The sequence below is a fragment of the Meriones unguiculatus genome, chromosome 17 (assembly GCF_030254825.1).
Source record: "Meriones unguiculatus strain TT.TT164.6M chromosome 17, Bangor_MerUng_6.1, whole genome shotgun sequence".
NCBI classification, from domain to species: Eukaryota; Metazoa; Chordata; class Mammalia; order Rodentia; family Muridae; genus Meriones; species Meriones unguiculatus.
In genome coordinates this window covers 10,930,260-10,957,294 of record NC_083364.1, presented here as the reverse complement: position 1 = coordinate 10,957,294, position 27,035 = coordinate 10,930,260, and the positions used below count along the sequence as shown (strand labels likewise).

The window sequence follows — 27,035 nt, the reverse complement described above, 5'->3', positions numbered from 1 at the left end:
CAGCATTTACTAACTGTGCTCACTGACTTTAACCCACTTTAGGGGCTGGAGTGCTGGCTCAGTGTTTGAAAGTGCTCACTGTTCTTGCATATAGCCTGAGTTCAGTGCCCAGCATGCATGGCACACACTCAGCCATCTGTAAGTATTGCTCTGTAGGTCCTGACATGTTCTTCTGTCTTCCATGCACACAAGTGCATATGACACATAAAATAAAGAACTAACTGATAGAGTACTATTTCCTAGGGCTGACATCTGGTCATGTCAGTAGCAGGATATATGCTGAACAATGGCTGCAAAGTTAGATAGCATCAATGAACTTAATGGCTCTTCTATACAACATGGAAATTATTTTAATATAATTGCAAGGTGTCTGAGTGGATGTTATGTGCTTTCACAAACTGTATCAACTCTGAGGTGATTTGTATGTGAATTAGAAAGTTGTGGCTAGTACATGAAATATATAGTCCCAAAACATTGCACTTGATAACACGTTCTATTTTATGTACCAATATTAGAAATTGCAAACTTTAGGGAAACAGCATTATATGTTAAAACACTGGTTATTGCAGTCAGAAAAAAAAAAACATAAAAAACTTGTTTCCATGAGGATTTTGCTCAAGCCAACTAACTGGTCATACTCTCTTCTCAGAATGAAAAGCATCTGTGTCCTTAACATAGTAACAAGACAGCCGGCAGGAACAAGTGGGGAAAGTTTATTTTGGCTCATAGTTTCTGACATCTGCAGGGTACCAAGGCCAGAAAGGAGGCAAGAATGGATGTATCCAGGCTAGCACAACTGTCAGGCATCAACTATTTGCATCATGGCTGACCAGGTAGCAGAACGCCAGACTACAGAGAGGTGTGTAAAAGTCTCACAGGACCTGCTTTGCCAGCCAGTCCCCTTCTAATGGCTCCACAGCCTTTAGAACAGACTCCATGCTGTGACTGGAGTTCAGGATGGTGAGTGTTCATCCTAGGAAGATGGCAGGGTAGTGTAAGCATGGAAGGTTAGGAGCCAACAGTTGTCAACTTGTCAATACCTGAGACACCAGGTCATGTTCCTGGAGCTGTTAGCTTACTGCTGCTTGCTGTCTTACAGAAGATGGTTTGATGACACTATCTTAGCTGGTGATTGCTGTGTGTCCCATCAGTCCAGCAGCCAATTACCTTGGATCTCAGGATGAAAAAAGAAAAAAGGGATTTTCAGTGTTTATCTATAAGAGTGTCAGGTCTATCCCTTTTTGCAGAATTGAATTTGTGATAAAAGGAGGGAAACAGGCAAAATAGATGCTTTGGGGGAGCTTGAGGAAATTTAAAAGGTGATCTAAAATCTTTTACAATGGGTTCTGCTGAAATCATGCTAAAAGTTCTATAGTACTATTATTCATGGAAATACCTTTCAAAACTTGTCCAGACCAACAGATACAGCTGTGTTCAGTCAACATAAAGCAGATACACTGAACCGGATAGGAGAAAGAGTAGGCAACAGCTATGTACTTAACTGGCACAGGAGATGAATTTCTGAACAGAACACCAATCACACAGGCACTAGGATAAATGGAACCTCATAGAACTGTAAACCTTCTGTAATACAAAGGACACTATCAATTAAAGTAGCACCTACAGAATGCAAAAAGATTTTTAACAACTCCACACCTGATGGAGGACTAATATAGAAACTATGTAAAGAACTCAAGAAACTAGATAACAAAAAAAGCAAATAATCCAATTAAAAATGGAACGGGGGCTACAGGTTAGTCAAAAGATGGACACAGGCATTAAACCTCTTCGCAAAGGAAATTATTCTGGTCCCAGTTGACAATGTGACCAACTGCTTGAGCTCCAGCTACCAACTAGGTCTTCCTATATATATCAACTATACCCTTGAATTGTGGAATACAGTATGAACTCTCTCCTTGCTTTGTCAAAATATTTTTTCATAGTAAACAAGAAAAGGAACTAATACAGAAAATCGGTACTGGGAGTTGGGCTGTTGTTACAATACCCTGACCATGTGATTCTTAATACTTTGGAAGTGAGTTGCAGAAGAAATGTGGAAGATTGGAGAACTTCAGGCAACAAAGCCCTTAAGTGCTGTAATCAGAACTTGATGTAGGATGCTTGAATGACAGAAATGCTGATGGGTTATCCCCTAGCTATCTGCTCCCTAGGTTGTGTCAGAAAATCTTGAATGCATCATAAAAGCAGCAGTGGGAGCATAATCTTATAAAGTATGTTCTGGACATCTCTGGACTTTAGAAAATGAAGACTTCATAATACCATTATAAATTATGCAATGAAGAGAAAAGGTTAAAATATTACATGTAAAACTGATTATTATGAAACTGGAACTATTAAGGCTAAATACTAAATCACAGTGAGGATATGAAGGGGAATAATATTCTTAATGAGTAACAAATTAATTTCAGTTTAATCTGTACAAAAAATGTTCAAGTAGCTTTAAGTTGAGTACCCTTTTTCGAATAAACAGTTTGGTACAGCACTTAAAACAAGGCTGAGGCTTATATTCAAAGATACCTGTGTTGAAAATGTACATTTGGAAATACTTCACTCAACTTCCAAAAATAAGACAGGTCTCCTTACTTTCAGAAAACAAGGTGTTTTTATTTGTTTATCTATTTATTAAAATTTTAACAAAGAAGAGACTTCATTCAGATGCTAGCACCAGATACCCACGGTGTGAAGACTGTGCTTGAGAGTGCTCTCAAGATGCAGTCCCAAGGTACATTAGTCATGTGTTTATAAAGGCTCACAGGCTGTGTCCATCCTGGCTTTGTGCACCTAGAGGCAGGAACACTGGCAGACTTCCTGCCTGCATGTCCTCAGACACCTCCATCTAGGTGCAGTCAAGAGCAAGCAAGCTTGTTCACAGGAGTGACCACACACTGTCTGTATCCTCCATGAACAAGACCAGGCAATCACAAGAACAACCCCTAGCATTCTGAGACCTCCTCTGTCCTTGGACAAGTCGCACTTACAGGCTAGACACTCTTTTTGTTTGATAGTTCTCTTAAGCACAGTAATTTTAAACATTTGTTCACCATCACTTCCATCCCCCACTTAAGTTGTATCCTGAGTCAAGTTCTTGACCCTGTGCTGGGGAGCTGTGAAAGGAACAGGCCAGCTTTACAGGTTTCTTTATGAATTCTATACCCCATATTAATTAAACTAAGTTCTCCCGGTAGTTTTCCAGAAAGCAGAAGGACACGGACAAAAGGAGAGGTGGGTGAATGGGGACAAGACCCACCATGCTGCAGAAGAATGTCCAGGCCTGCAGTATGAGATATGGTGCCTGGCAACGGGTCCAGATGGCCACAGCTCCCCCATCCAGGACATTCTGGGTGTAACTTGAAGATCAGATAACCACCAGATGTCGGGGGCAGGCCTGACTGGACCTGGGTGCCTAAAATGAACCGATGATATTAAAAGTCAACTACCCATAACCCCATTCACCCAATCCTGTACTGCCAAGCTTGCAACCCCCACACCTCCCTTGCTTTTTCCTTTAAAAACCCCATGCCTTTGTCTCTCGGGGCTGTTCCCTGATGACTTGGAAAGCAGCCCCATCACTCATTGGCCTGAATAAATCTCTTCTGTTTGTGGCAATCCATCTCCAAGTTACCTTCATCTGTCTCTCTGGTAATTGGGCTCTCGGTGGGCCTAACACCTGTTCACACTGGAATTTAATAAATATCAGTATACTGGCACCGAGACCAAAATTTCTGTGTCTAGTTAAGACATTTATGATGCACAAGCCAGTGATGATCAGCAGAAACAGAAGTGTCTGGTGTTCTGCAATAGCTGAAGACAGAGTTATCACCCAGAAAAACAAGGAAATGAGAATGGCAACCATGGGCTTCCCCTGTTCTGGGTCATTTTTCTGTCTTCAGTGTACAGGGTTTGTTTGTTTGCTTGTTTTTGTTGTTGTTTTCCTGAGAGTACAGGAATCTCTAATGATTGCTGAGTGGTTTGCATAGAACAACATTTTCTCTTACAGCCACACAATCACATCCTTGTTCTGCACAGAGTATGGTGAGTGCTCTATCATGTTGCAAAACTGCTTCAGCTAATGGATCAACCTGCTGATGGATCTTGATCTAGTTGGTTTTTACAGGTAACTTTTTTTTTTCAAACAAGGGAGCTTGGAGGTCAGTATGAGCCAGCCTGGTTTGTTGGGTAGGCACTCCAAGTAGCCATTTGTCTTCCTTGCCAGAGAGTTTCCTTTGGACTGAACCTTTTCAGTCTTTTGTTGAGGATAAGGGGTGATATAGATGATTTTGTAAATGGGCCTCAACTGAAATTAGGATGTGATTGTAGGGACCCAGGAAGGCTGGAATATTAACCAAAGCCTGGGAGGGGATTCATTCAGGAAATGGGGCACTCATCAGAAGCATCTGGTTTCCTGATCAAGGTAAAAGACAGGAAGCAATCACGGCAGCTGGACTGGAGCACATCAGGCTCTCCACTTTTGTAGGACTGCCTGGGGCTTGGGTGCTGTAGATCACTTTTGGAGTGGTTTGTTGTCTGATCTGGTTCCTGGGTGGTGACTGTCAGGTGGGTGGAAATCTGCTGAGATATATTCAGACTAGGGACAGAAGCTAAAGTTAAGGAACTTAAAGGAAACTCTTACATTTGGAGCCCCCCCCCCCCCCCCGCCAAAACACACACACACACACACATATTCCATCAGGAACAGGCAAAAGTTGGGGAATCTTAGTCTGTTGGTTGGAGTTCAATTGACCTGTGACAGGTAGATAGATCCAAGTTGCAAACTCCGTGAGGCTCACATGAATTCTTTTAAGTTACAAAAAATGAACTTCTGGAGCCTTCTACTTTTAAGTCATAATAAAAGCTTGGGGATTTAAAAAATAAATTATCTGGGGTTAAAAACATCAACATTCTTTTCTTTGTCCAGAGGTCTGGACAGAGGTGGTTTTAACATGATGAGAAGTAATTTTAGGTATCACAACTCCATTGATTGCTATGTTAAAACTTTGAATTTTTGAAGTCTTGATATCACATATTTTTTTTTTTTGTTTTTTGTTTTGGTTGTTCTGTTTGGTTTTTCAAGGCAGCCCTGGCTGCGATATTGAGCTTCTCCCAGGATGAGGACAGGTCTTGGCTAAAGTGCCCTGTCTTCAGGTCAGAGGTTTGGAACAAGAGCAATCTCAGCATGCAGATGTATGAACATGTTCCGGCTTACACTGTTGGATCTTGTCCCTGACATCTGCTTTCCAGTTCCTTCGGACAACCTCACTACACCATGCAAGGAACAGCAGGCACAGGATCTTGCAAAGTATGTTCAAAAAACTCCAAACTTTATTAAATAAAAACTTTATTGAATAACAACACAAATGTAAGATTTACTGCTAATAAAAAATTAAAGTTTCCTGTATAAAAATAGATTATCATGTAGTTGGCAATATTCACACTAAATATATTAAGTCTATACCAATAGTGGGGCTAAGGTGACAGAATATAAATATTAACATGACATATTAAATTTCAGCTTAATATTTACAAACATCTTCAAAAATAGCTTAAGAATATATATTTATATATGTAATATATAAAATATATTTTTATTTATATATAAATATTTACATATATTTACATACATATAAGTATATATATTTATTTTTTTGGAATAAACAGTTTAGTACAGCCCTCAGCAGGGTGAGGCTTCAAGGAGTCCCGGGTTTACAATGCACATCTAGCATTAGTTACTCCTCTTCCGAGAATAAAATAGATGTCTTTACTTCCAGGCTGGGAAGTATCTTGAGATGCCTCCGGCGCGTTTCTTACTTCTCCTGGATTGCTCGGGTCCCATGAACAGCAGCACACTGTGACACTTCTCTGGTAGCACACAGTACCGGAAGGCAACCGGAGATTCACTCGGAGACAGGCAACTGGTGGCCTTCATTTCAGAAATAACTAATGCAAACAAGCAGTCGAGAACGAAAGGCCGAAAAGCACCGGAAGCCGTCCACTGCCAGTTAGCTAAAACTTGTGAACAAGAACAGCAAAATTCAATCCAGCGTCGACCTCAGTCACAGATGAATCTCGAAAGCCGCTTGCTTGTGAGCATGCGCTGTACAGTCCGGATAGTTTCTAACTTTCGGTGGGCACACGTGTCTTCTGTCATTGTTGTTTCTGTCCCGACAGGGTTTCTCTGTGCAGCAGCGGCTGTCCTGGCCGCAGTCTTTACACTCAGAACTCTTTCAAGGCTCTTCCACACCCAGTACCTGCAGTCCTTAGCCTCACCTGGGAAAGAGCTCGGAGCAGCTGCCTCTCAGTGGCCGCCAGGGAGCGCTGCTACAGTAAGCGCTTGTGCAGGATCTCCCACACCATCTTCTTCCTGAACAGAGGCATGTGCTGCTGGGAGAAGGTGATGGGCTGGCCCCTGGAAACGTAATCTGCATATATTTACAGGCGAACACGCCGCAGTCGCCCCCTTTAAGCTGCTGAGCAATCTCCTCTGCCGACATGCTGTGTTGCTTCCACTCCACAGGGCTCAGGTCGCTGTTCCTTCTCGCTTTGCTCTCCTCCCGCAGATAGCAGAAAAGCAGCTCAAGGATGTCGGGTCTCTTCTGTCCCGTGGAGTCCATGTAGACAATACTCTTCTTTCTTAGGTCTGTGACCACCAGGCTCCAGTGCATGCCCAGGTGAACTGGGGCCAGGAGAAGTTCCTTGGCAAAGATGTTTACTGCCCGGGTCCATCTTCTGACTGACCTGTAGCCACCAGACTTTAACTTGGTGTAAAAGAAGGTATTAAATGCGTGAAGTGCCCGGTAGCCTTGACTTTGATTTCTTTCCATGAGAAGATTCATGTAAAAATTGATGACTTTGTCGTTGAGCCACTGGGTGTTCCTTAGGGTCCACAGGTCTCCTCGAGTCATTTGCAGTTTGAAGGCACAGCTCAAGATCTCATCTTTTGACCCAGGGCCTAGCGCACTGCTGATTTCTTTCTCCATGTCCACTGTGACAGCAGGACCACGGTCCAGCCCTCTGCCCTTCTCTTGGTCTTCAAGAGCCTTTGTCTTGACCTCAGGTGTTGACACTTTGCTGTTGGGCATGCCATTGCTGACACTGTCTGTGCAGATTTGAGGTGTTTCCAATTCATGATTCTGCCCTTCAGCACAACCTTTGATAGTCTTGGAGGTGTCCATGGTGCTTGTGTGAGTGCTGTGAGGGCCAGAGCTCACGGGGACGTCAGGTTGGAGGAGTTCCAACAGCCCTGGGCACTTTTCATTGTGGTGTTTCTGAACTTCTTCCTCCCTGTTGCTGTGGGGGGGCTTGAGACCCTGGCCTCCACCCACAGACTCCTCAGTCACAGCCTCTTCCTCGGGGCCTTTGGCACACTCTGGGGCCATTAGCTGTAATGGACCCTTTTCCTGGGGTGACCATATTCGGCTCTTGTCAGGCTCTTCATCCCCAAGCTCTGTTTCATGCTGTTCCTGTTTCAGCTTCTTCCAGGACTGGACTGGCTCTTCGGAGCACACATCCTCCTCTTCCTCTTCTTGGCGTTTCCTCTTCTGGCCTTTCTCTGGCTGTTCAGGGCTTATCGTTTTACCCTGCTTGCAAGGCTGCCTCATAGAGGGACTACTTGGATTGTCTTTGCGCAGGTGTTGGCTGCCTGCCGTGACACAGCTTTCCGATGTCCAAGTCAAAGGGCAGGTCAGCTGGGCGTTCTGTGAGAGTTCTTGGGTTGTCCCCTTGATGGCTGAAGGGTCCCTTAGTCTACTGGGAGATGTCTTATCCACACCAGACATGGTGGTTCAAGGTCAGAAACCCCAGGGGAAGAGCACAGGTTTCCTTTGGCGCTGGGGTCAGTTAGGCCACCAAGACAGAAGGAGGTGGCAGTGTCAAAGGACACTTCTCACATAGCTGATCTTCTCTAATCTTGTCTTTCAGGTGGCATTTCCTCAGTCCCCTTATAGAAAGGTCTGGGGAGTTCCGACTCTGTGTTTTGTTTTTTCAGTACTGAGGGAGAAGGATCGCTCTAGGGCACAAGGAGCCTCTGTAGAACCTGAAATTGTGGAAATCACAATGAGTGTCAGAGACTTTCAGCCAAAGACAGCAGTCAACACACATTAGAAGCAAGACTACTGTGTGCCTCCCTCCACTGTCACCAAGGCTCTGGAAGGCCAGTTTCCACAAGCTGGTTATGATGTGGTTTTATGCACCAGGGCAACATTCATTGGTGAATGAAGGCCCTGCCCACCATCTACCAGGTCTAAGGTCTTAAAGCTTGTTTTCATTCCTGGATTTCCTGTTGGAACTCCTGCTGGCTGAAGCAAACCCAAGATCAGTAAGAACTCAGAGGAGCAGAAGTTCAGCACATATAATGAATAAATAAATGTAAAAAACCCCCAAGTGCTGGGATTAAAAGCGGCAGCACCACTGCTTGGCTGGATAGAGCTTTTTAGGATGACTCAGCAGAGATGGCTCCGTGGTCAAGAGTGATGCTTTTCTAGAAGACCACACTTTGATTCTTAGCCCTGTCTTTGCAGCTTACAATCAGCTGTAACTCCAGTGCCAGGGGAGCTGATACTCTCTTCTGGCTTTAAGCAGGAAATGCACACACACACAAACACACACACACACACACACACATACACACACTGCTCTTACATATGTGAGAGTAAAACACTCATACACATTAAAAATAAATCTTAAAAAAATAAAAGCTAGGATTTGTACTAAGCCTATTTCTCTTTTTTCCCCCAGAAAAACAGTGTACCGGAGAACTAAGTAAAAATCATTGCTAAAATGTACAAAACAAAATTAGAAAAAAATGTAATAAATGAAAAGATAGTTATCCTTTCTAAAAGCTTTTAGAAATATTTTGAGAAGCTTCTATGTCCTTAAACCTTGAAAGACGGAGACCAAACCATGTGTTTAAACCTGCTTGTAGCTGCTTTTCTCACTCCCAAAAATCTAGAGACATAACCATATCTCCATAAAACTCATATAACATGTGATTGATCAGTGTCGAAGCTTTGTAGATTATATATGATTTGATCGTTGCCAAACAGAACGGAGGACCAATGAGATGGCTCAGCCCGGTTAGCTGCTCCCTGGCAATTCTGAACAGTTCAGGGCAATTCCTGAGTCACACAAGATAAAAAGACAGAACCCAGTGACCCGAATTATTCTCCGACCTCCACATGTGCTGTGGCAAGCCAGCAGTTGCCGCACCCCCAACACAAATAAATGACCGAACTGCAATAAACTCTGAAAGGTGAGCAAAGAGAGCATCCTTTTATCCTAGTGGATCACGGTGGAATGGCCATGCCTCTCACCCTGCAAATTCAGGCCACGGCCACAAGAGGGCAGAGAGAAACCACAGAGAAGAGCGCGCCTCTCAGCTCTTTCCTGCCTTCCTCTCTGACCCAAAGGAGCTTCTCAGAGCAGAGAACTGCATGGGCAGAGCCAAAGCATCTGGACAACTGGGCTCCCCTTGTTTACAAGGCTGGCAGGTTTAGTCAGGGATCTCGAGAGTAACAGAACACACACACACACACACACACACAGGATAGATAGATAGATAGATAGATAGATAGATAGATAGATAGATAGATAGACAGACAGATAGATAGAAGAGTTTAGATAGATGACTTACAGGCTGAAGTCCAGCTAGTCCAGAGATGGCTGCCTATGAATGGAAGGTCCAAATGTCCAGTAGTTTTTCAGTCCATGAGTGTGGATGTCTCAGCTGATCTCCAGTAAAGGCCAGAATTCTACACAAGTAGACCACAAGGACAGTGAAGGAATGGACTTCTTCTCAGCGAGGCAGTAACAGGCAAATAGCAAAAGCTCCCTAGTTCCAGCGCCTTTTATAGAGGCTTCTAGCGGAAGTTGTGGCCTGGATTAGAGGCACGGCTTCCCTCTTCAAAGATGAGGATTAAAATTAAGCAAGGAATCCCTCACAGATGTGCCTTTTCATTTTGGGGTTTTACATAATATCAGATAAGTAGAATCCAGTTGACAGTCAAGAATGGCTGTCACAGCCGCATTTCCAAACCCCACTTCATGTTCTGGACACAGTTTGACATTTTTGACATTTAACCTTGTGTTCTTTCTTTCTGTAGCTTCTGGTGTGTGTTTGTCTGTGTTCCCCTGTGTAAGTGTGTGCATATGTGTGTGTGTGCCTGTGTGCAGGCTCTCTCAAAGAAGTCAGCATGTGTGGGCTGAGTTGTGGGGCAGCAGAGCTGGGCTGGAGTGGAGTGGAGCTCACTTGGTGGAACTCTTGGCCCAGCAAATAAGAACCCTGGGTTTGCTTCCCAGACTACACACAACTGCATGTGATGGGGCACGCCTCTTCTTCTAGCACTCTGGAAGCAGAGGCAGGAGAACCACAAGTTCAAGGTCATCTTAAGCAGCATAGGGTTTTCACAGTCAGCCTTGGATACAAAGAGCCCCGAATGATAAAATGTAGGATATAGGAAGGGAGGTTGTAGATCTGCAATTACTGAGCATATGCCGTGCATAAACAAAGGCCACGGTTTAATCCCTACCACCTTCAAGATCCCCGTAGTTTGTTCAGTGTACAAAGCTGGCTGTCTAAGCTGGTCCTCAGTATATGTTGAAATCCCAAAGAAGTAGGCTAGAACGCCAGTGAAGAAATGCCTCAGCAGCAAGATAGATGAACTTGCCAGAGAAAGGGAGGATGAGCAGACAAAAGGCAAAGACTCCCTTCTTCCAGGATCTTTTATGCAGGCTTCCACTGGAAGGTGTGGCCCAAAATTAGGGTGGGTCATCTCACCCCAAAGGATCCCTCTCAAATGACCCAGTCCAGGAAAATCCTGTCTGAAGGGGTCCAGCTTCATGGAGGGCGCACCGATTAGATGCCCAGTGCAGAACAGCCTCCCGGATGCTGCTCACACCAGCAACGTTTTATGGACTTAGCAGGTTATATTTGGGATTATGCATACTGATATACATATTTGCAATGCCATAACAATTAATGAAAGGAGAGGAGGCCATGGATCTGAAGCAGAGTAGGGAGGGGAAATGCCAGGGTGTGGAGGGAGGAAAGGGAAGGGAGAAATGTAATTATAGTATAATTTCGAAAATCTTTTTAGAAAGTTAAAAAAAAAGAAAGAAAAAGAAAAAGAAGGTTCTAAAATAAAAAAAGAAAGAAAGAAAGAAAGAAAGAAAGAAAGAAAGAAAGAAAGAAAGAAAGAAAAGAACATTCCTGACAGATGTGCCCAGGTGCTTGAATTAGTTGATTCCAGATGTGATCAAGTTGACAACCCAAGATTACTCATCATACATGACATGCACACAATGGAAGAATTTTCATATGAAGAAAAATTATGGCTGAACATGGATAAGGTATGTCAAGTGAAATAAACCTGATAAATGTTGTATTATCTCACCTCTGTGAGATAATATAATCTGAAAATCTCTGGTTCATGGAAGAGAAGAATACAATGATGGTTTCCCAAGTCTGGGATGCAAGCAAAAGGAGGGGAAGACAGACCTCAGACACAGGTTATGGGTTTTGTGCTTAAAAGCTCACCTTGAGAAAAGCTGAGGGCTACCCTAGGATCCTGAGTGCTCAGTGTAGTTGCCAGCTCACTAATATTTTCTATCAGCTTGAACCCTTTGTCCAAGTAGTTTTTCCTGGTGGACACACCACAATTCTACAAGCCTGCTTTAGTTTTAAGTTTTTCTATTTTAAATTATCATTTAGCAAGAGAGAGAGTATGTGTGTGGACAGAGTATGTTTGTAGAGTACATAGTTGTGTGCAATGTGTGTGTGTGTGTATGTGTGTGTGTGTGTGCATACATGTATGAGTGCATGAATGTGTCCCATCGTGTATTTGTGGAGGCCAGAGGACAAACTTTAGAAGCTGAGCTTCATTGCATGCTGGATCCCAAGGCTACATCTCAGTTCATAGGCTCACCTGACCAGCACTATTACCCAGTGGACAATCCTGCTGGCCCAAGGCCTGCTGTGCAGCAACAATGAAACAAAGAGTTAGGAAGGCATGAGAGAGGGGCAAGGCTACCTGGTGCTTGTAATCCCAGCTTTATCTGTACCTGCCCTTTTTACTTTATCTTTTTTATTTCTGTCTTCTACCATCAATATAAAATGTCTTCTGGCCCCATTACTTCTCTTATATCTATTGTATTCATTACAAAAGTAGATAGAAAATGGCTGTGTATTGGAAAACACTCTGAGACCCACACTGGAGTCCCAGAATCCACATGGTGCCCCACAGCTTCCAGGAGACCAGTTTCCAGCGCCCTGTTATGGCTGTCACCAGGCATGCAAATGCTGCACAGATATACATGCAGTTAAAACACCCAGACACATATAATAAAAAAATTAAAGTATGTTAATGTAGGCAACATCTCTTCCCATCTCATTGTGACTTCCCATATTCAAAACAAAAACCAAAACAACAAAACAGCCCAGTTTAAGCATAGGGGCTATAGCCCAGGACCTCCTCTAAAGGGCCAGTCTCCCAAAACCACAGTCAAAATAAAAATTCAGTTTCTTCCACAGTTTCTCCTTTTTTATACAGTTTCACTGTGTAGCTCCCATAGCTATTCTTTGTTGTCAACTTGGCTACATCTGGAATGAACAAACGCCAAGGTTCTGGGTACATCTGTAAGGGACTTTTCTTAATTGAATCACTGGAAGTGTACAGACCCACCTTTAATCTGGCCACTCCTTATGGTGGCAGCCCATACAAAGGAGGTGAAAGCAGGAAGCTCTCTCCTTGCCTGCTTGCCCTCACTCTCACTGGCAAGTCCACTTCTTCACTGTCATTAGAGCCTACTTCTTCCAGGATTCCAGAGCGTGCTGAAGACCTGCTGAGACATCCAGCCTTTACCAAACAGCTATTAGCCTCTTGGACACTCCTTTGGAGACAGCCATTGTTGGAATAGTCAGGCCACAGCCTGTAAGCCACCATAATAAATCCCTTTTACACTTTCCTGTACATATTCATTCTATTAGTTCTGTTTCTTCACTGAACCCCGACTAATACAGTAGCCTAGTATGGCCCCTAACCCAGGCAATCCCTCTACCACACCCTTCCTGAGCTCTGGAATTACATATGAGAATCAAGGGTGTCTCCATCCTATTAATTTACATCGGGGACTCAATTTTCCCTCTAGGACCCACCCCAAATCCATTTCCAAAGCATAGTATGCAAATATATTCTATGTCTGTCCATTCTTTTATGATGGAAATGATCATGACTGAATATGACAGAAAGGATGGTTTAGACCAAGCATTCTGTCTCGCTGCAACTACCCACTTCTGATGGCCTGTGGGGTGTGTGACACCTGGAGCAACTCAGTCGATAGGAATGCTGCTGGTGCTTGGGGCACCAGGCCGAGGGTTTTCAGGTTCTTGGCCTCTTCCTCAAGAAGGAGCTAAAGCCATGCAAACATTACTTTCCTCAAAAGCTAAGTGATAGTATCGATCAGAAGGAAACATGCTGTCAAGAGTGTCAGTGGCCTGTACAAGTGAGGGTACACAGTGCCCCAGTTAGTTTGGGGCTTCCTTTTCTGGGGTTCAGGGGGAGGTTATGCGCCATTCACCAACCCTAGACTGTTCTCCCTGGGCACATATCTATCAACAAGTCAAGACTAACGCCACTGCCTGTGTCTCTAGGGAAGAGGCTAGAAAAACAGGCACCCTCTTAATACCTTCTACCGAAGTGTAAGGAAAAGAGAGCCTGACCTTTGCCTTCTAGAATATGGGCAGAGATCTGTAGCTGCTAAGAGATCTTTTTGTCAAGCTTTGCTCTGAATACTTACTCTCCCACCTCCCACCTGACTGTTGAGTTGCAGCTAACTGTTCGTGTCTGGCCTAACTCTTGCTGCATTCCTTGGAGTGCTAATACCATCTTGTTAAAATAAGGGATGGGATTTAATATTTTCATCGGTAGAGGCTCCTGGAATATTCATATTCTGACTACACTGTGCATCAGACACATGGGAAACCTTAGTAGGATTCTAAGAGCAGAAAACAGTTGTCCTAATGAGAGGCTGGTTGGGGTAGGTTTTCAGAATTACCGAGGTGAGGGGAAAGAAAGCCAATCCATTGTAATTGAACTGTGACTCGTGCAGAATGGAAACAGATGGACCTGAGTACAAGCCTGATGCTCTTACAGGTGAGTAGGTGAAGACAAAAAGTGTACTGAAGAAACAATTAGTTTTTAGAGATGTGTTCAATGAAAAATGTCTTGTCAGCACCATCACTGGCACTCAGGTAGTAAAACTCTTGATGTGCGTTAGCTTTGAGCTTCACATGAGTAGACTCACCTGGAGAATTTTTTTCCCCAGTCAATATTTGGAACTTATGGTGTCTTTGCTCCTCAGAATGGCCTTCGTAGCACACCTCCTCAGAGCTTACTGGAACTTCAGCATCTCAGGCTTTCCTCCGAAGAAGGACAAGATCTCCCTGTGCCCCATATGCGCATTGGTCCTGAGAAGTGTCGTCTTAAGTGTGAAGTGGTGTGTCTGAGTTTAAGACAGACTCTAAAGTGCTCTGATGTTGGTTATGAAGTGTCCCAGGACTGGATCCCAAACACTATCACTGAACATGTAAGTGCAAGCACTTTGTGAGGTCAGGGGTCACTGGGAGTCCAGACAGTGCTGGACGTATGTTGAGAGTCTGATGTGTGCTGCCATGCTCTAGTCTGATCCCTAAACACAAGGGAGCATGCTGGCTTCCCCTGTTTCATTTGTAACCAGTCCCCTTGGGGGCACAAGAATGTACCCTTCCATTTGAGGGGGGTCCCAGGACGGCCCATCAGACAAGAAATTCATTAAAGCCACAATTATAGCTAAAAACAAAGGCCACGGTTTAATCACTACCACCTTCAAGATCCCCGTAGTTTGTTCAGTCTACAAAGCTGGCTGTCTAAGCTGGTCCTCAGAATATGTTGAAATCCCAAAGAAGTAGGCTGAAATGGCAGTGAAGAAATGCCTCAGCAGCAAGATGGATGAACTTGCCAGAAAAAGGGACGGTGAGCAGACAAAAGGCAAAGACTCCCTTCTTCCAGGATCTTTTATGCAGGCTTCCACTGGAAGGTGTGGCCCAAATTTAGGGTGGGTCATCTGACCCCAAAGGATCCCTCTCAAATGACCCAGTCCAGGAAAATCCCGTCTGAAGGGGGCCAGCTTCATGAAGGGCATACCGATTAGATGCCCAATGCAGAACAGCCTCCCGGAAGCTCCTCACACCAGCAACGTTTTATGGACTTAGCAGGTTATATTTGGGATTATGCATACTGATATACATATTTACAATGCCATAACAATTAATGAAAGGAGAGGAGGCCATGGATCTGAAGCAGAGTAGGGAGGGGAAATGCCAGGGTGTGGAGGGAGGAAAGGGAAGGGAGAAATGTAATTATAGTATAATTTCGAAAATCTTTTTAGAAAGTTAAAAAAAAAAGAAAGAAAAAGAAAAAGAAGGTTCTAAAATAAAAAAAGAAAGAAAGAAAGAAAGAAAGAAAGAAAGAAAGAAAGAAAAGAACATTCCTGACAGATGTGCCCAGGTGCTTGAATTAGTTGATTCCAGATGTGATCAAGTTGACAACCCAAGATTACTCATCATACATGACATGCACACAATGGAAGAATTTTCATATGAAGAAAAATTATGGCTGAACATGGATAAGGTATGTCAAGTGAAATAAACCTGATAAATGTTGTATTATCTCACCTCTGTGAGATAATATAATCTGAAACTCTCTGGTTCATGGAAGAGAAGAATACAATGATGGTTTCCCAAGTCTGGGATGCGAGCAAAAGGAGGGGAACCAGACCTCAGGTTATGGGTTTTGTGCTTAAAAGCTCACCTTGAGAAAAGCTGAGGGCTACCCTAGGATCCTGAGTGCTCAGTGTAGTTGCCAGCTCATTAATATTTTCTATCAGCTTGAACCCTGTGTCAAAGTAGTTTTTCCTGGTGGACACACCACAATTCTACAAGCCTGCTTTAGTTTTAAGTTTTACTATTTTAAATTATCATTTAGCAAGAGAGAGAGTATGTGTGTGGACAGAGTATGTTTGTAGAGAGCATAGGTGTGTACAGTGTGTGTGTGTGTATGTGTGTGTGTGTGTGCATACATGTATGAGTGCATGAATGTGTCCCATTGTGTATTTGTGGAGGCCAGAGGACAACCTTTAGAAGCTGAGCCTCATTGCATGCTGGATCCCAAGGCTACATCTCAGGTTCATAGGCTCACCTGACCAGCACTATTACCCAGTGGACAATCCTGCTGGCCCCAGGCCTGCTGTGCAGCAACAATGAAACAAAAAGTTAGGAAGGCATGAGATAGGGGCAATGCCACCTGGTGCTTGTAATTCCAGGTTTATCTGTACCTGCCCATTTACTTTATCTTTTTTTTTTTTCTCTCTCTTGTACTAAAGAAACAATTAGTTTTTAGAGATGCATTCAATGAAAAAATGTCTTCAGCACCATCACGGGCACTCAGATAGTAAAACTCTTGATGTGCTTTACTTCTGAGCTTCACATGAGTAGACTCACCTGGAGAATTTTTTTCCCCAGTCAATATTTGGAACTTATGGTGTCTTTGCTCCTCAGAATGGCCTTCGTAGCACACCTCCTCAGAGCTTACTGGAACTTCAGCATCTCAGGCTTTCCTCCGGAGAAGGACGAGATCTCCCTGTGCCCCATATGCGCATTGGTCCTGAGAAGTGTTGTCTTAAGTGTGAAGTGGTGTGTCTGAGTTTAAGACAGACTCTAAAGTGCTCTGATGTTGGTTATGACGTGTCCCAGGACTGGATCCCAAACACTATCACTGAATGTGTAACTGCATGCAGCCCTAAGGCGACTTGATAAGCTGGCGTGGGTTGGTGATGTTGGGGGCTCCCACTTTCTAAGGAGAAGGGGAGGGGGGCAAGGGAAAGAGTGAGGGGGTGGGATCAAGAGGAGAGGAGTAAGGGGGCTACAATTGGCAGGAAAGTGAATAAATAAAAAGAAACAGCTTTTTTTTTTCCTTTTTTTCTTTTTTTTTTTTTAAACATCAACTCATTTCATTACAAACAAAACTCTTTAATCTTGTTTTGATGAAGCCTCAAAATGTGCCTGGCCTTGCCTACATTCTAGAAGAAAGACATTTTGGAATCAAACTTGCAAAGGGAGGGGGCTGTGTGATCTCTTGCCGGTCCGTGGCTTGAGCTCACTCATGCAGGTCAAGATGAGAATTAGCACTAGCAGAGCATTTCCATGAAAATTTCTGCTCCTTTCATGACAAAGAGGGCTGTGCTACCCTGCACTCAGTCTTAACTGCAGCTCGGCTGTGCATGTCTGAACGTGTATGTGAACTTGATGCCAATGGTGCATTTCCATTTGCTATTTGAAATTTGTTTCAGGGTCTGGGAAGATGGGTCAGTTGGTCAAGCGCCCACCATGAAAGCATGAGTTTGGATCTCCAGCAAATGTAAAAAGTCCTCAGTGTGATGGGGTGAGTCTGTAGGTTCCCAGCTGGGAAGGCGGCAGGAGAACACCTGGGCCCCACTGCCTAATCAACCTAGCCAAATGGGTGCACCCCAGGTTAGGAGGGAGACCCTGACTCAAGAGCTGAGGTGGAAAGGGGCTGAGGAACACGTGATGTCAGCCTATTTCCTTCACATGTATAGATGCATATATACACATGCAAGTGCACACACAGACACACACACACACACACACACACACTGACACCATTCAATTACTCGGCACTGAAGCAAGGAATGCTTCTGTAAGTGACACTGTTTAGCCACAGGCCCTGGTGAATACCCCTACTTCCACCAGGGGTAAAGGGTCACATGGGACAGGAAGCTCTGATTCTGGAAACTTGGACTATCCAGAGATGGCTGGAATTTCACCAGCAGGCAAAGTTCTCATCACATACTCTGAAGAGGGAAAAGATGTGAATTAGGAGGCAATAGAGAGGAGCAGAGGGCTAAGAAAACAGCCACCACAAGGTGGAGCCAAGTCACACAGGGCTGATGCAGGAACCAGACTTCAGGTACCCCAGACTTTAGCTGTCCACCATTTTCAAATTTGGGAGTCGGTTTGGTTCTTAAGTCTGAGAAAGACAATGGCACTGAAGGACAGGTGAGGAACAAGATCCATCGATATAAAGCCATGATCAGAAGTGCTCATCTTGCATGTGTGAACCTGCTTCCCAGTGGCAAGGAATTACAGGTCCACAGGAAACAGCAGACAGTGGGAAAGAAGAGTCAATCCGGGGCAGGAAGATGTGTGTTGGGATTACATCCTCGTTATGTCTGATTTACAGAATCTTTAGCCTCCAGATTCCATTATAGGAATATTAGGGCAATATTGGTGTCATCTTGTGGGGTTCTTGTGAGAATGTGTGCAAAATGCTCACTTTTAGCGATTAATTCCCAACTTGGAAATGTTAAGCCACAAACACTTAACATGTCATATTGATTGCTGAGTGAACACAGTGGTAGTTAATGTTGTCAGCTTGTGGGGGTCCAGAGGCATCCGGAGACAAACCTGTAGGCACCCCTGTGAAGGATTACCTCCATGGGAAAACCCACCTTAACCTTGTATGGGGCTCTATTCCATAGGCTGGGCTCCTAGACTGAATAAAAAGCTAAGCAAAACTGACTATGAGCATTTAATTCTCTCAAGATCGAACAAAATACCCCAGGTTCCCCCTGAAATCCCTTCACCAGGATGGACTGGAATGCAGAATAAAACCCGTTATCTCTTGTGTTGTTTCTCACGGGATACCTTATCACAACTTCCAGGTAAGTTTGCATTACAGAGACCCTGGTGAAATCAAGTGTGGGTAAGGCATTGTCTCTCATTTTTAAAATGTTTCCTGTTAAAGTCTGTTGAAGCTGAGTGTGGTGGTCTAGGAGAGGAGGCACCATGAGTTTGAGGGCAGCTGAGCCACACAGCATCTCTCTCAACAGGAACAGTAAGAGGCACAGATTATAGCGATGATCAAATGCAGTTGGTGTGTAGAAACTGCTCGGGTGCTGTGGCTGAGGCTCTAGGCCGATGCTTCCTGCGGTACCTATGCTGGTCTCAATCCCCGGGAGGAAGCACTCCTCCTTTCTTAGCCTCTAGATGCTTCAACTATAGGGCCGAGGGGGTTTGAGTTTGTCCCCATAGGCTCTGCTGTTTGAGTGTTTAGGCCTCTTTCTGTTTGTCTCTCGGTTGCTGTCTCAGTATGGAAGCCCTCACTGCCGCTCCACCCCCATGCCTGCCTGCCACCCTGTGTGACACCATGGTGGCCATGGACTCACCCTCCGAACCTGTATGCAAGCCCCAGGGGAAAGGCTTTCTTTTGTAAGCTGCCTTGGTCATGGTGTCTCTTTACAGCAACAGAAGAGTGACTAAGACAAGGCCTAAGCCAGAGGCCCTTCTGTTAAGCAATTCTAAATAATCATCTCAATAAGAGTTCATTCCATTCCAGGGATCTAAGAACTAACACATTTTAAAGTTGAGGAAACTGAGGCCTAGGCAGGTAGTGATTTTTTTTTTAATATACTATTTAGCAGCAGAGCTAGGATTCACCACTGAGCCCTCTGTACCTCCGACTCCATTCTGGGCTCAGGCAACAATTCCTCTGTAGTAGTTCAGTCTCTTCTCTCACATTGCTTTTCTCAGGTACAAATACGGAATAAACCCCAACAGCACCATGGGTGATAGGAATCCCAGGTCCAGGCTAGAGAGATGGCTCAGAGTTTAAGAGCACTGGCTGCTTTTCTAAAGTTACTGAGTTCAATTCCCAGCAATCACATGGTGGCTCACAACCATCTATCATGAGATCTGGTGCCCTCTTCTGGCCCCCTGGCACACATGCACGCAGAATACTGCATAATAGATAAATAAATAAATCTTTTTTAAAAATGGGGTATTCACATTACCTTAAAAAATATGAAACGAAGAATTCCAGTTCCATTTAAATGAATACCACTGAAATGTGACTTTGATTGTGACCCCCTCAGGCTGCCTGTGTCAGCTCTTGCTCTCCCCAGGCTGACCCATCCTTTCTCTGCCAGTTATCATTACAGGACACCAATCTCTTCATGGCTCTTCTCTGCTTAAAAGGCTCCGGGTGCTCTGCCCGGCACAGGAGGGCTCCCCTGGGTGGCTTTGACCTTCCTTCCTGGCTTCTGCACTGGGCATTCTGGAGCTTCTCTGTACACCGGCTCCTTCCTCGGATTCACATGCCATCAGAGCACCCCAGAACTGAGTTTCAGACACCGAGGGCTCAGCGGTGAGTCCTAGCCACCCCCCCACTTCCTAGCATCAAAAAAAATCACAGTCTAATCTCATGTGCAGTGCACAGAAAAACAAGTCCTTTGGGGCTGGAGCTCAGCTGCCAAAAGGCTTACCCAGAATGCCCCAAAGCCTGGGTTTGTTCCCCAGGACTACAGAAAACCAGCTGTGGAGGCATCTGCCTATAATCTCACCATTTAGTGGGTAAAAACAGAGGCATCAGGAGTTCAAGGTCATTCTTTCCTACTTTGCAAATTTAGGGTAGTCACATTACCTTAAAAAATATGAAACGAAGAATTCCAGTTCCATGTAAATGAATCCCACTTAAATGTGACTTTGATTGTGACCCCCTCAGGCTGCCTGTGTCAGTATCTTGCCAGGTCAGCCTCAGTAAAATATCGCCATTTCTTTGATCTTGTATACAGCAGTAGCCAAAAAGGAGAACATGTGGTCCCTTCTGTGAAACTGAGTTGATGGAGCCGCCTTATCAAGTGCTGTACATATTCACACTTAAGAACACACACTTACAGCTAGGTATGATTAACCTTTATTATTCATAAAAAATTAGCTTTCTAAAATATTAGTAAATTTCCACTTTAGTTCTGTTTTGAAGTGTTGGTACCAGTGAAGTAACATTTTTCTTCTTTGAATCTTTTCTTGAAAAGTTACAGTCTTCTCCTTTTCTAAAATGGCAAGAAGCTCCTCTTCCAGTCCTTGATGAAGATAAAGGGGGCACCCATGGCCTTGAGTAACTGCAGAGGAGCGCTGTGGTGACTGGACATGTTTCCACAGTGGCCAGCTGTCATCACATCTTCTACCACAGGAATGGAGCCAAACGAGCAGGCCTCATATATTCTGTAACACTCTGTGTTCACTCCTACAGGACACAAAGTGAGGTCACTCTGAAGCAAAGCATCTTGGTAATTCTTAAGACTTTCATTTGTCTCCTGAGGCTGCCACCTAGGAAATTAAACAAACAACAAAGAAATCCCTGTAAGGTTTTACTTTCCTATGGCATCTTTTTTGAAGCAAATCTTTTAATGTCAGTTATCAAAACTGTGACCACATGATAGAGATGATAAATATGAGAGGCATTGAAAATGTTGGACCAAACACATTTCTTAAAACTTCTTTAAGGCTTGGGGGTGTGGGTATAGCCCAGCTGCTAGAACTCAGACCTAGTATTGATCATCATCTATCCATAAACTGGGTATATAATTCCCTAATTCTACAAGTTGGGAGGCATAGGAAGAATCAGGAGTTTAACATCATCCTGGGCTAAATACCGAGTTTGAGGCCAGCCTGTGCTACATGAGACTGCCTAAAACAAGTTTTTTGTTTTGAACATTTGAAAATAATCTGAACATTTTATTGCTGTATATTTAGAAATATCCGGTGATCAATCTTCGAATGGGTGTATTCATTCAATCCGTAATTCCTGAGTGTTGAGTTCTCTCGTCTTACTCTGATGCAGCTGTGCTATATCCAGTGGTGGGCATTAGGTCTTTGATTTAAGTCAGGACATTTTCTAGAAAGTCTGAAGCCCTGTGAGGAAAAGCACAGAGGGGCTTCTGGAGTGACAGGGCTGCATTTTTGTATGGGTGATTACTGAATGTTTCACTGCCAAGGGCTCAGAATCAAGAGCTGTATGTGAACAGGCAGGCTAGTGCAGACATGGGGAAGAGTAGAGAATAAACAAAGATGAAGGTCATGCTTGTGCTTGGTATGCCCAAGAACTGGTAGGGAGGCCAGCAAGGTGGAAGTAGAGGAACTGAGGTGAGCAGTCAAAAACCATAAAGTCTGCTCACAGAAGACTCACCTATAGTGTTCTGAGGAGGGAACGACATAAGCAATAAACATTTTAACATTCAATCTGGCTGTGGTCTTGAGAATGGAATGAATATATAGGCCACATACATGCAGAAGCTGAGGCTGGCATTCTTTTCCATTTGTATTCTCTTAGTGAAATAAGCACCAGTCTCTAAAGGGAGACTGAGGAGGTGTCAAGAGGTTAGGACAGAAGGTATAAAACAGTCTTTGAGGAGGAAGGGGGAATACTTTAGGAAATACATGAGTGATGGGTTCTTCAGCTTTCAAAGTGTCTAAACTTATGCAGAGCTGCGTGAGTATGGCTGTAGAGTAGGCAGAAGGGAAGACTAGACAGGTAGGGCTTGCTAGATGGGGGAATTAGAAAGGGGAACATATATGCAGGGCTGGTTGACTGTAGAATTTAAGCTGTGTAATTCAGAAGTTGATACAGGAACAGGAAGAACAATCAGGGAATAGTAAAAACCATGTTGTAAATTCCAGCTGAACTGTGGAGTCCCATTACAGAGAATGAGTTGGAATGGCAAGATAGGATGGTTACCAACAGAAATGCTAGAACTCCAGGTCATGGAGTGACCTTGTGGTATGTGAAATACAAGTGGTCATTTAGGAAATGAACATAACAGGAAATGGCTGATCAAAGCCTATGATCTATGAAGGGGAGAAAGGAAAGAAACCTTATACCAAGGTGATGGAAGGATTGCCTAGACTTAGAAGTCACCAAGAATTCAGACAAGACTGGTGTCAGCCAGAGGGGCACTGGAGCTCCAGTCTTTAAGGAATCAGGGAGGTAAGGTGAAGGTGAAGGCTCAGGGCTACAGAGTTCCAGTTACACACACTGGCATGAGACTGAGAACTGGGGTTCTGGGTGCGGAAGGACAGAATGGTCTAGAAGCAGCAGGAGCACAGAGGGTACTACCTGACCTCTAGTACAGCTCAACCAGAACCATTTCATTAGTGCTTTTCTTCCAGTAAGACTTTCCTCTCTCATACCACCTCTCACTCACCAGCCCTTCAGCTGCTGTGTAAGCACCCCCTGTGCCTTATGTCCTTTGCCTTGGCTCCCTCTCTAAATGGACCCTGCTGACTCCTGTGCCCTCTTCAGGCCTGTATATAATGTAGCCCTCCACCTGGTGCTCTCCTTCGCTACTTGAAAACAAATGTTCTACCCTCCACCTCAGTCCTCTCTGTGGCCTTCTTGTCTTTAATTCTTTTCTTACACGGCATTACCATCTCCTGACACACACTGTTTTACTTGTCTCCTCCAACAAGTGCTAGGAGGGCACTGTTTTTGTTTTGTTTTCACTGTTATTATGAGTAAGATGGTTTCTGGCATTTGGCAGTTGTTTGGTAACTCAGAGTAAATGAATTTAATACAATTACATTAACAGTAATTGTATTAAATTCATTGTAATTAGTGATATCCATCTAGAAGGCAATTTCTGTCACAATTAAAAAATACATTTCTAGATCTAGAAGCATATCTTTTAGGCATCCATTCCCTGGCCACTCAGCTTTATATTCCATGTGTTTATTTAATAGCAAAAGAAATTATTGCAAAATGACTTCCATTACTCCATCAATACTTGCTTCTGTTTATAATGGGAAAGACTGGAGAAAAGCCAGTTTCCTAAGTTTTAGTTACTGCTGTACCTTCAGACAGGAGGCTGGAATAAGCAGTTACCACTGTTTCTCTGGAAACCTATTTGTACACAAGGTGACATACGGATTGGAGAGCAACAGGAAGGAACCATGCAAACATTGAACTTACTGCTCTCTTGCAGAAACCCAACAAAGTTTATCACCTCCATCTTGTTTCAAAATGTTCATTAGTGCTTGTCTTGATGAGTTTTCATAGACAGTTCCTAAAAAATTACATATGTAGGGCCTCTCATCATGCAGCATCGACCAGCTGGCTTCAACCACGGGAAACTTTCTGTATCTATAAAAGCAAGTAATGAATTATTATATGGTAGGATGCCCCACAGCTTGGCTTGTTAAGCCATGTGTTAAGGACAATGGTTTCTAAGCACATTGTACACCACAGACATAAACAGTCCTATTTGTCCACTGAAAAGAAAATATACTGTTATAATCATGAACTCTGAAAAGTTAATTTCAAAAAAATTCCAAAGAATAAAACAATGAATAAAACCTGTGTTGGTATAATGTTCCTTTGAAATGTATACACCTTACCCTTGTTCATTCAAATGCTGATCCCCCCCACATCTGTCTGGTTTCAATCCGGATATTGCCTTGTGATACTTATTTTAAGTATCCTGTCTCAACTGTGTGCAAACAGACCAAAATAAAGAAATTAGACACAATGTTGAGCTGGGAGGAGCCAGAGGGGAGTGGGAGGAGAGGAGAGCTAGGAGAGAGAGCTGGAGGAGAGATCTTGGAACTACATGGAGATGGACTGGACATAATATTTCACAAAAAGCAAGTATAACGTGGGAAATATAAATGTTAGGAATCCATGAGGGCTTGGAGGTTTAGGATGGAGTAATTATTGCCCAGCACTGTGTTCTAGGTTAACTAAATAAACCCAGTCTCTGTGTGGTGATTTGGTTATACAGCTGTTAGGACTAACAGCAGTTTACTAGAAGATATATTAATCACCGCTTACAACAAACCTGTTATTATACAGAGGAGGCTCATTCCATGGGCACTGGTTTGCATATAAATGTGTGCCTGTAGTTTATGCTGTAGACAAGATTATTATGGCATTTTGGCTCAAATAACTTTTTGTTTGAAAGACTGCCATAGATTGCACCATGTTTAATAACATTCCTGGGCTCTACCCCCTTGACACCAGTTGTTATAATTCCCCCTCTTCAGTTGAGACAACCAAAAGGTTTCCAGATGCTACCCAATGTCTTCTCATCGGGAACAGGGTGAGGCTGGCAACACCAGAATTACTATGCTTCTGTCTTCTATTAGGTGAGTAGGTGATGTCATACAATGTGGAAAAAGCATAAATATTTCTACAAATGCAGGCTCTTTTCAATAAATAGATTTTTCTGAAGGCTGGGTGTACTTACAATGTTTTTGAAATTTTAAGGCTGGTCCCAGCCTAAACCTGTTCGCCTGGAATGTTGTCCATGTAGTGGTGGGAATACCTGTCCCTGGCATTTCTCTAGTGACATCTGTACAGCTAAAGCAGTCTGAAACTACAAATGGTGGTAACCAGTGACATAATAACGAATGTCGGATTTAATTCTATCAGTGAGATGATTCATTTCCTCAACAAATATCTGAGTACCTACTGTGTATAAGCATTATTTTAAAATTTACTGTTTTTAAATTTATGTGTATATTAGTATATTTGTGTGCCTGCTTGTCTCCATGTGTAGCCAAGCACCCACAGAGTTCAGAACAGGGATTCAGAGCCTTGGAAGTGTAATCACACATGGCTATGAGACACAGCATGTGGATGCTTAGAACTGAATCTGAGTTTCCTATATGAGCAGTAATTGTTCTTAACTGCTGAGCCACCTCTATAGCCCATTTCTACAGAACTATTTTAAATAAGGGAAGAAAACTCCTGACCTCAGAAAGTTTATATACTACTGAGAGCCTATCTCTTACTACTAAAATCTATCCACAGAAAGTTTAAAAAATGTTTTCCATTTTTTTTAAACTGGAGGATGATTATATATTGAGGACCCTAAACTATCTTTTAATTAACCTCTGCTTTTACAGTTGAGATTAACATCAAGTCAGCCAATCACAAACCCAAGGGAAGTCTATACAGTATATAAAAATATTGCCACAACAGTATTTGTTTTTACTAGAATTATGGCTCTGTCCTTGTTCATTCTCTGCTAAACATCTCTTCAGGACACTAATAAGCTTAAAATGTTATCCTATATCCATTTTTAGAACAAACAAGTACTCTTCAGTTCTCCTCAGAAGATGGTAAAATACAACAAAGCAGTTACTATCGCAAATGATGCTCGAGGCCACTCTTTTTGATGGTAGGAAAGATAGGCCTGCCTCATCACCAGTGAGCTTACTGCCATTTAAAACACCATCTTCCCTGTTCTGTTCAGAACACCCGAGGGATGCCTTTCTTATCTTGTACTTACGTTGCCACACCTAAAGGCCACTGGAAAACATCTGCGCCATTAATCCAAGGGCTGTCGTATGTTATGAAAAGCAGGTCCACAAAGTCTCCATTTCTTTTGAGGAACTGCATTATCCAGTCATTGTCACAGTATTCATTTCCAAGCAAGACAACAGCCAGATGCCGCAGTTTCTGGGTTTGCATTAAATTCTGTGCATAAAGTAACCACTGGGTGGCATGGGAGATCTTTGCTTTTTCTCTTCCATTTAACACAAGGACCACATTGTCCACATCTATGGAGAAGTACCCTGGAACCACACCCAGGCCAGTGATGAAGCTGTCGAAAACAACACACCACAAGCAAGAGATAAACAAAACTGAACAAAGGAAATTTCAATCGTTTTATATAAAATCTAGAATAAGATTTAATTAATATTCTCGTTGGAAGTGCAATTTGTATATTGCAAGTTCTTCTGAGCAAGTGGGACAGAATAATACAAAGCTTTGGATGTAGAAATTCAGCTAGTATATGAGAGTGGACTCTCATTTCTTCACTGAAGGCAAGGCAGTAAGATACAATGTAAAGGAAAGCATCAAGCTTCAGGAGATTCTGAACATAATTAAAAGGATTTGTGTGCATGCCTGCCAAGGTGTTCTTGTGACAGCCAGAGGACTTTTGGAGGAGTTGGTTCTCTCCTTCCACCATGCAGACCTTGGGGTTGAATTCAGGTTGTCTGAGTTAAGGGCAAGCACTTTTACCCGGCAACTCATCTTACCAGCCCTTAAAGGATAATTTTATGTAAATATGAAAGTACATAAAAATAAGTATTGAAAAATACTTATATATCTTCCATCAGTAGAAATATAAAA

The 27,035-nt window shown here is 43.4% G+C and overlaps 1 pseudogene; it reads right to left on the bottom strand.

Annotated features, from left to right (window-relative positions):
* Positions 1–20,821: 20,821 nt before the first annotated feature.
* LOC110544358 (ribitol-5-phosphate xylosyltransferase 1-like) lies at positions 20,822–26,436 on the bottom strand (annotated as a pseudogene).
* Between the last annotated feature and the right edge of the window lie 599 nt (positions 26,437–27,035).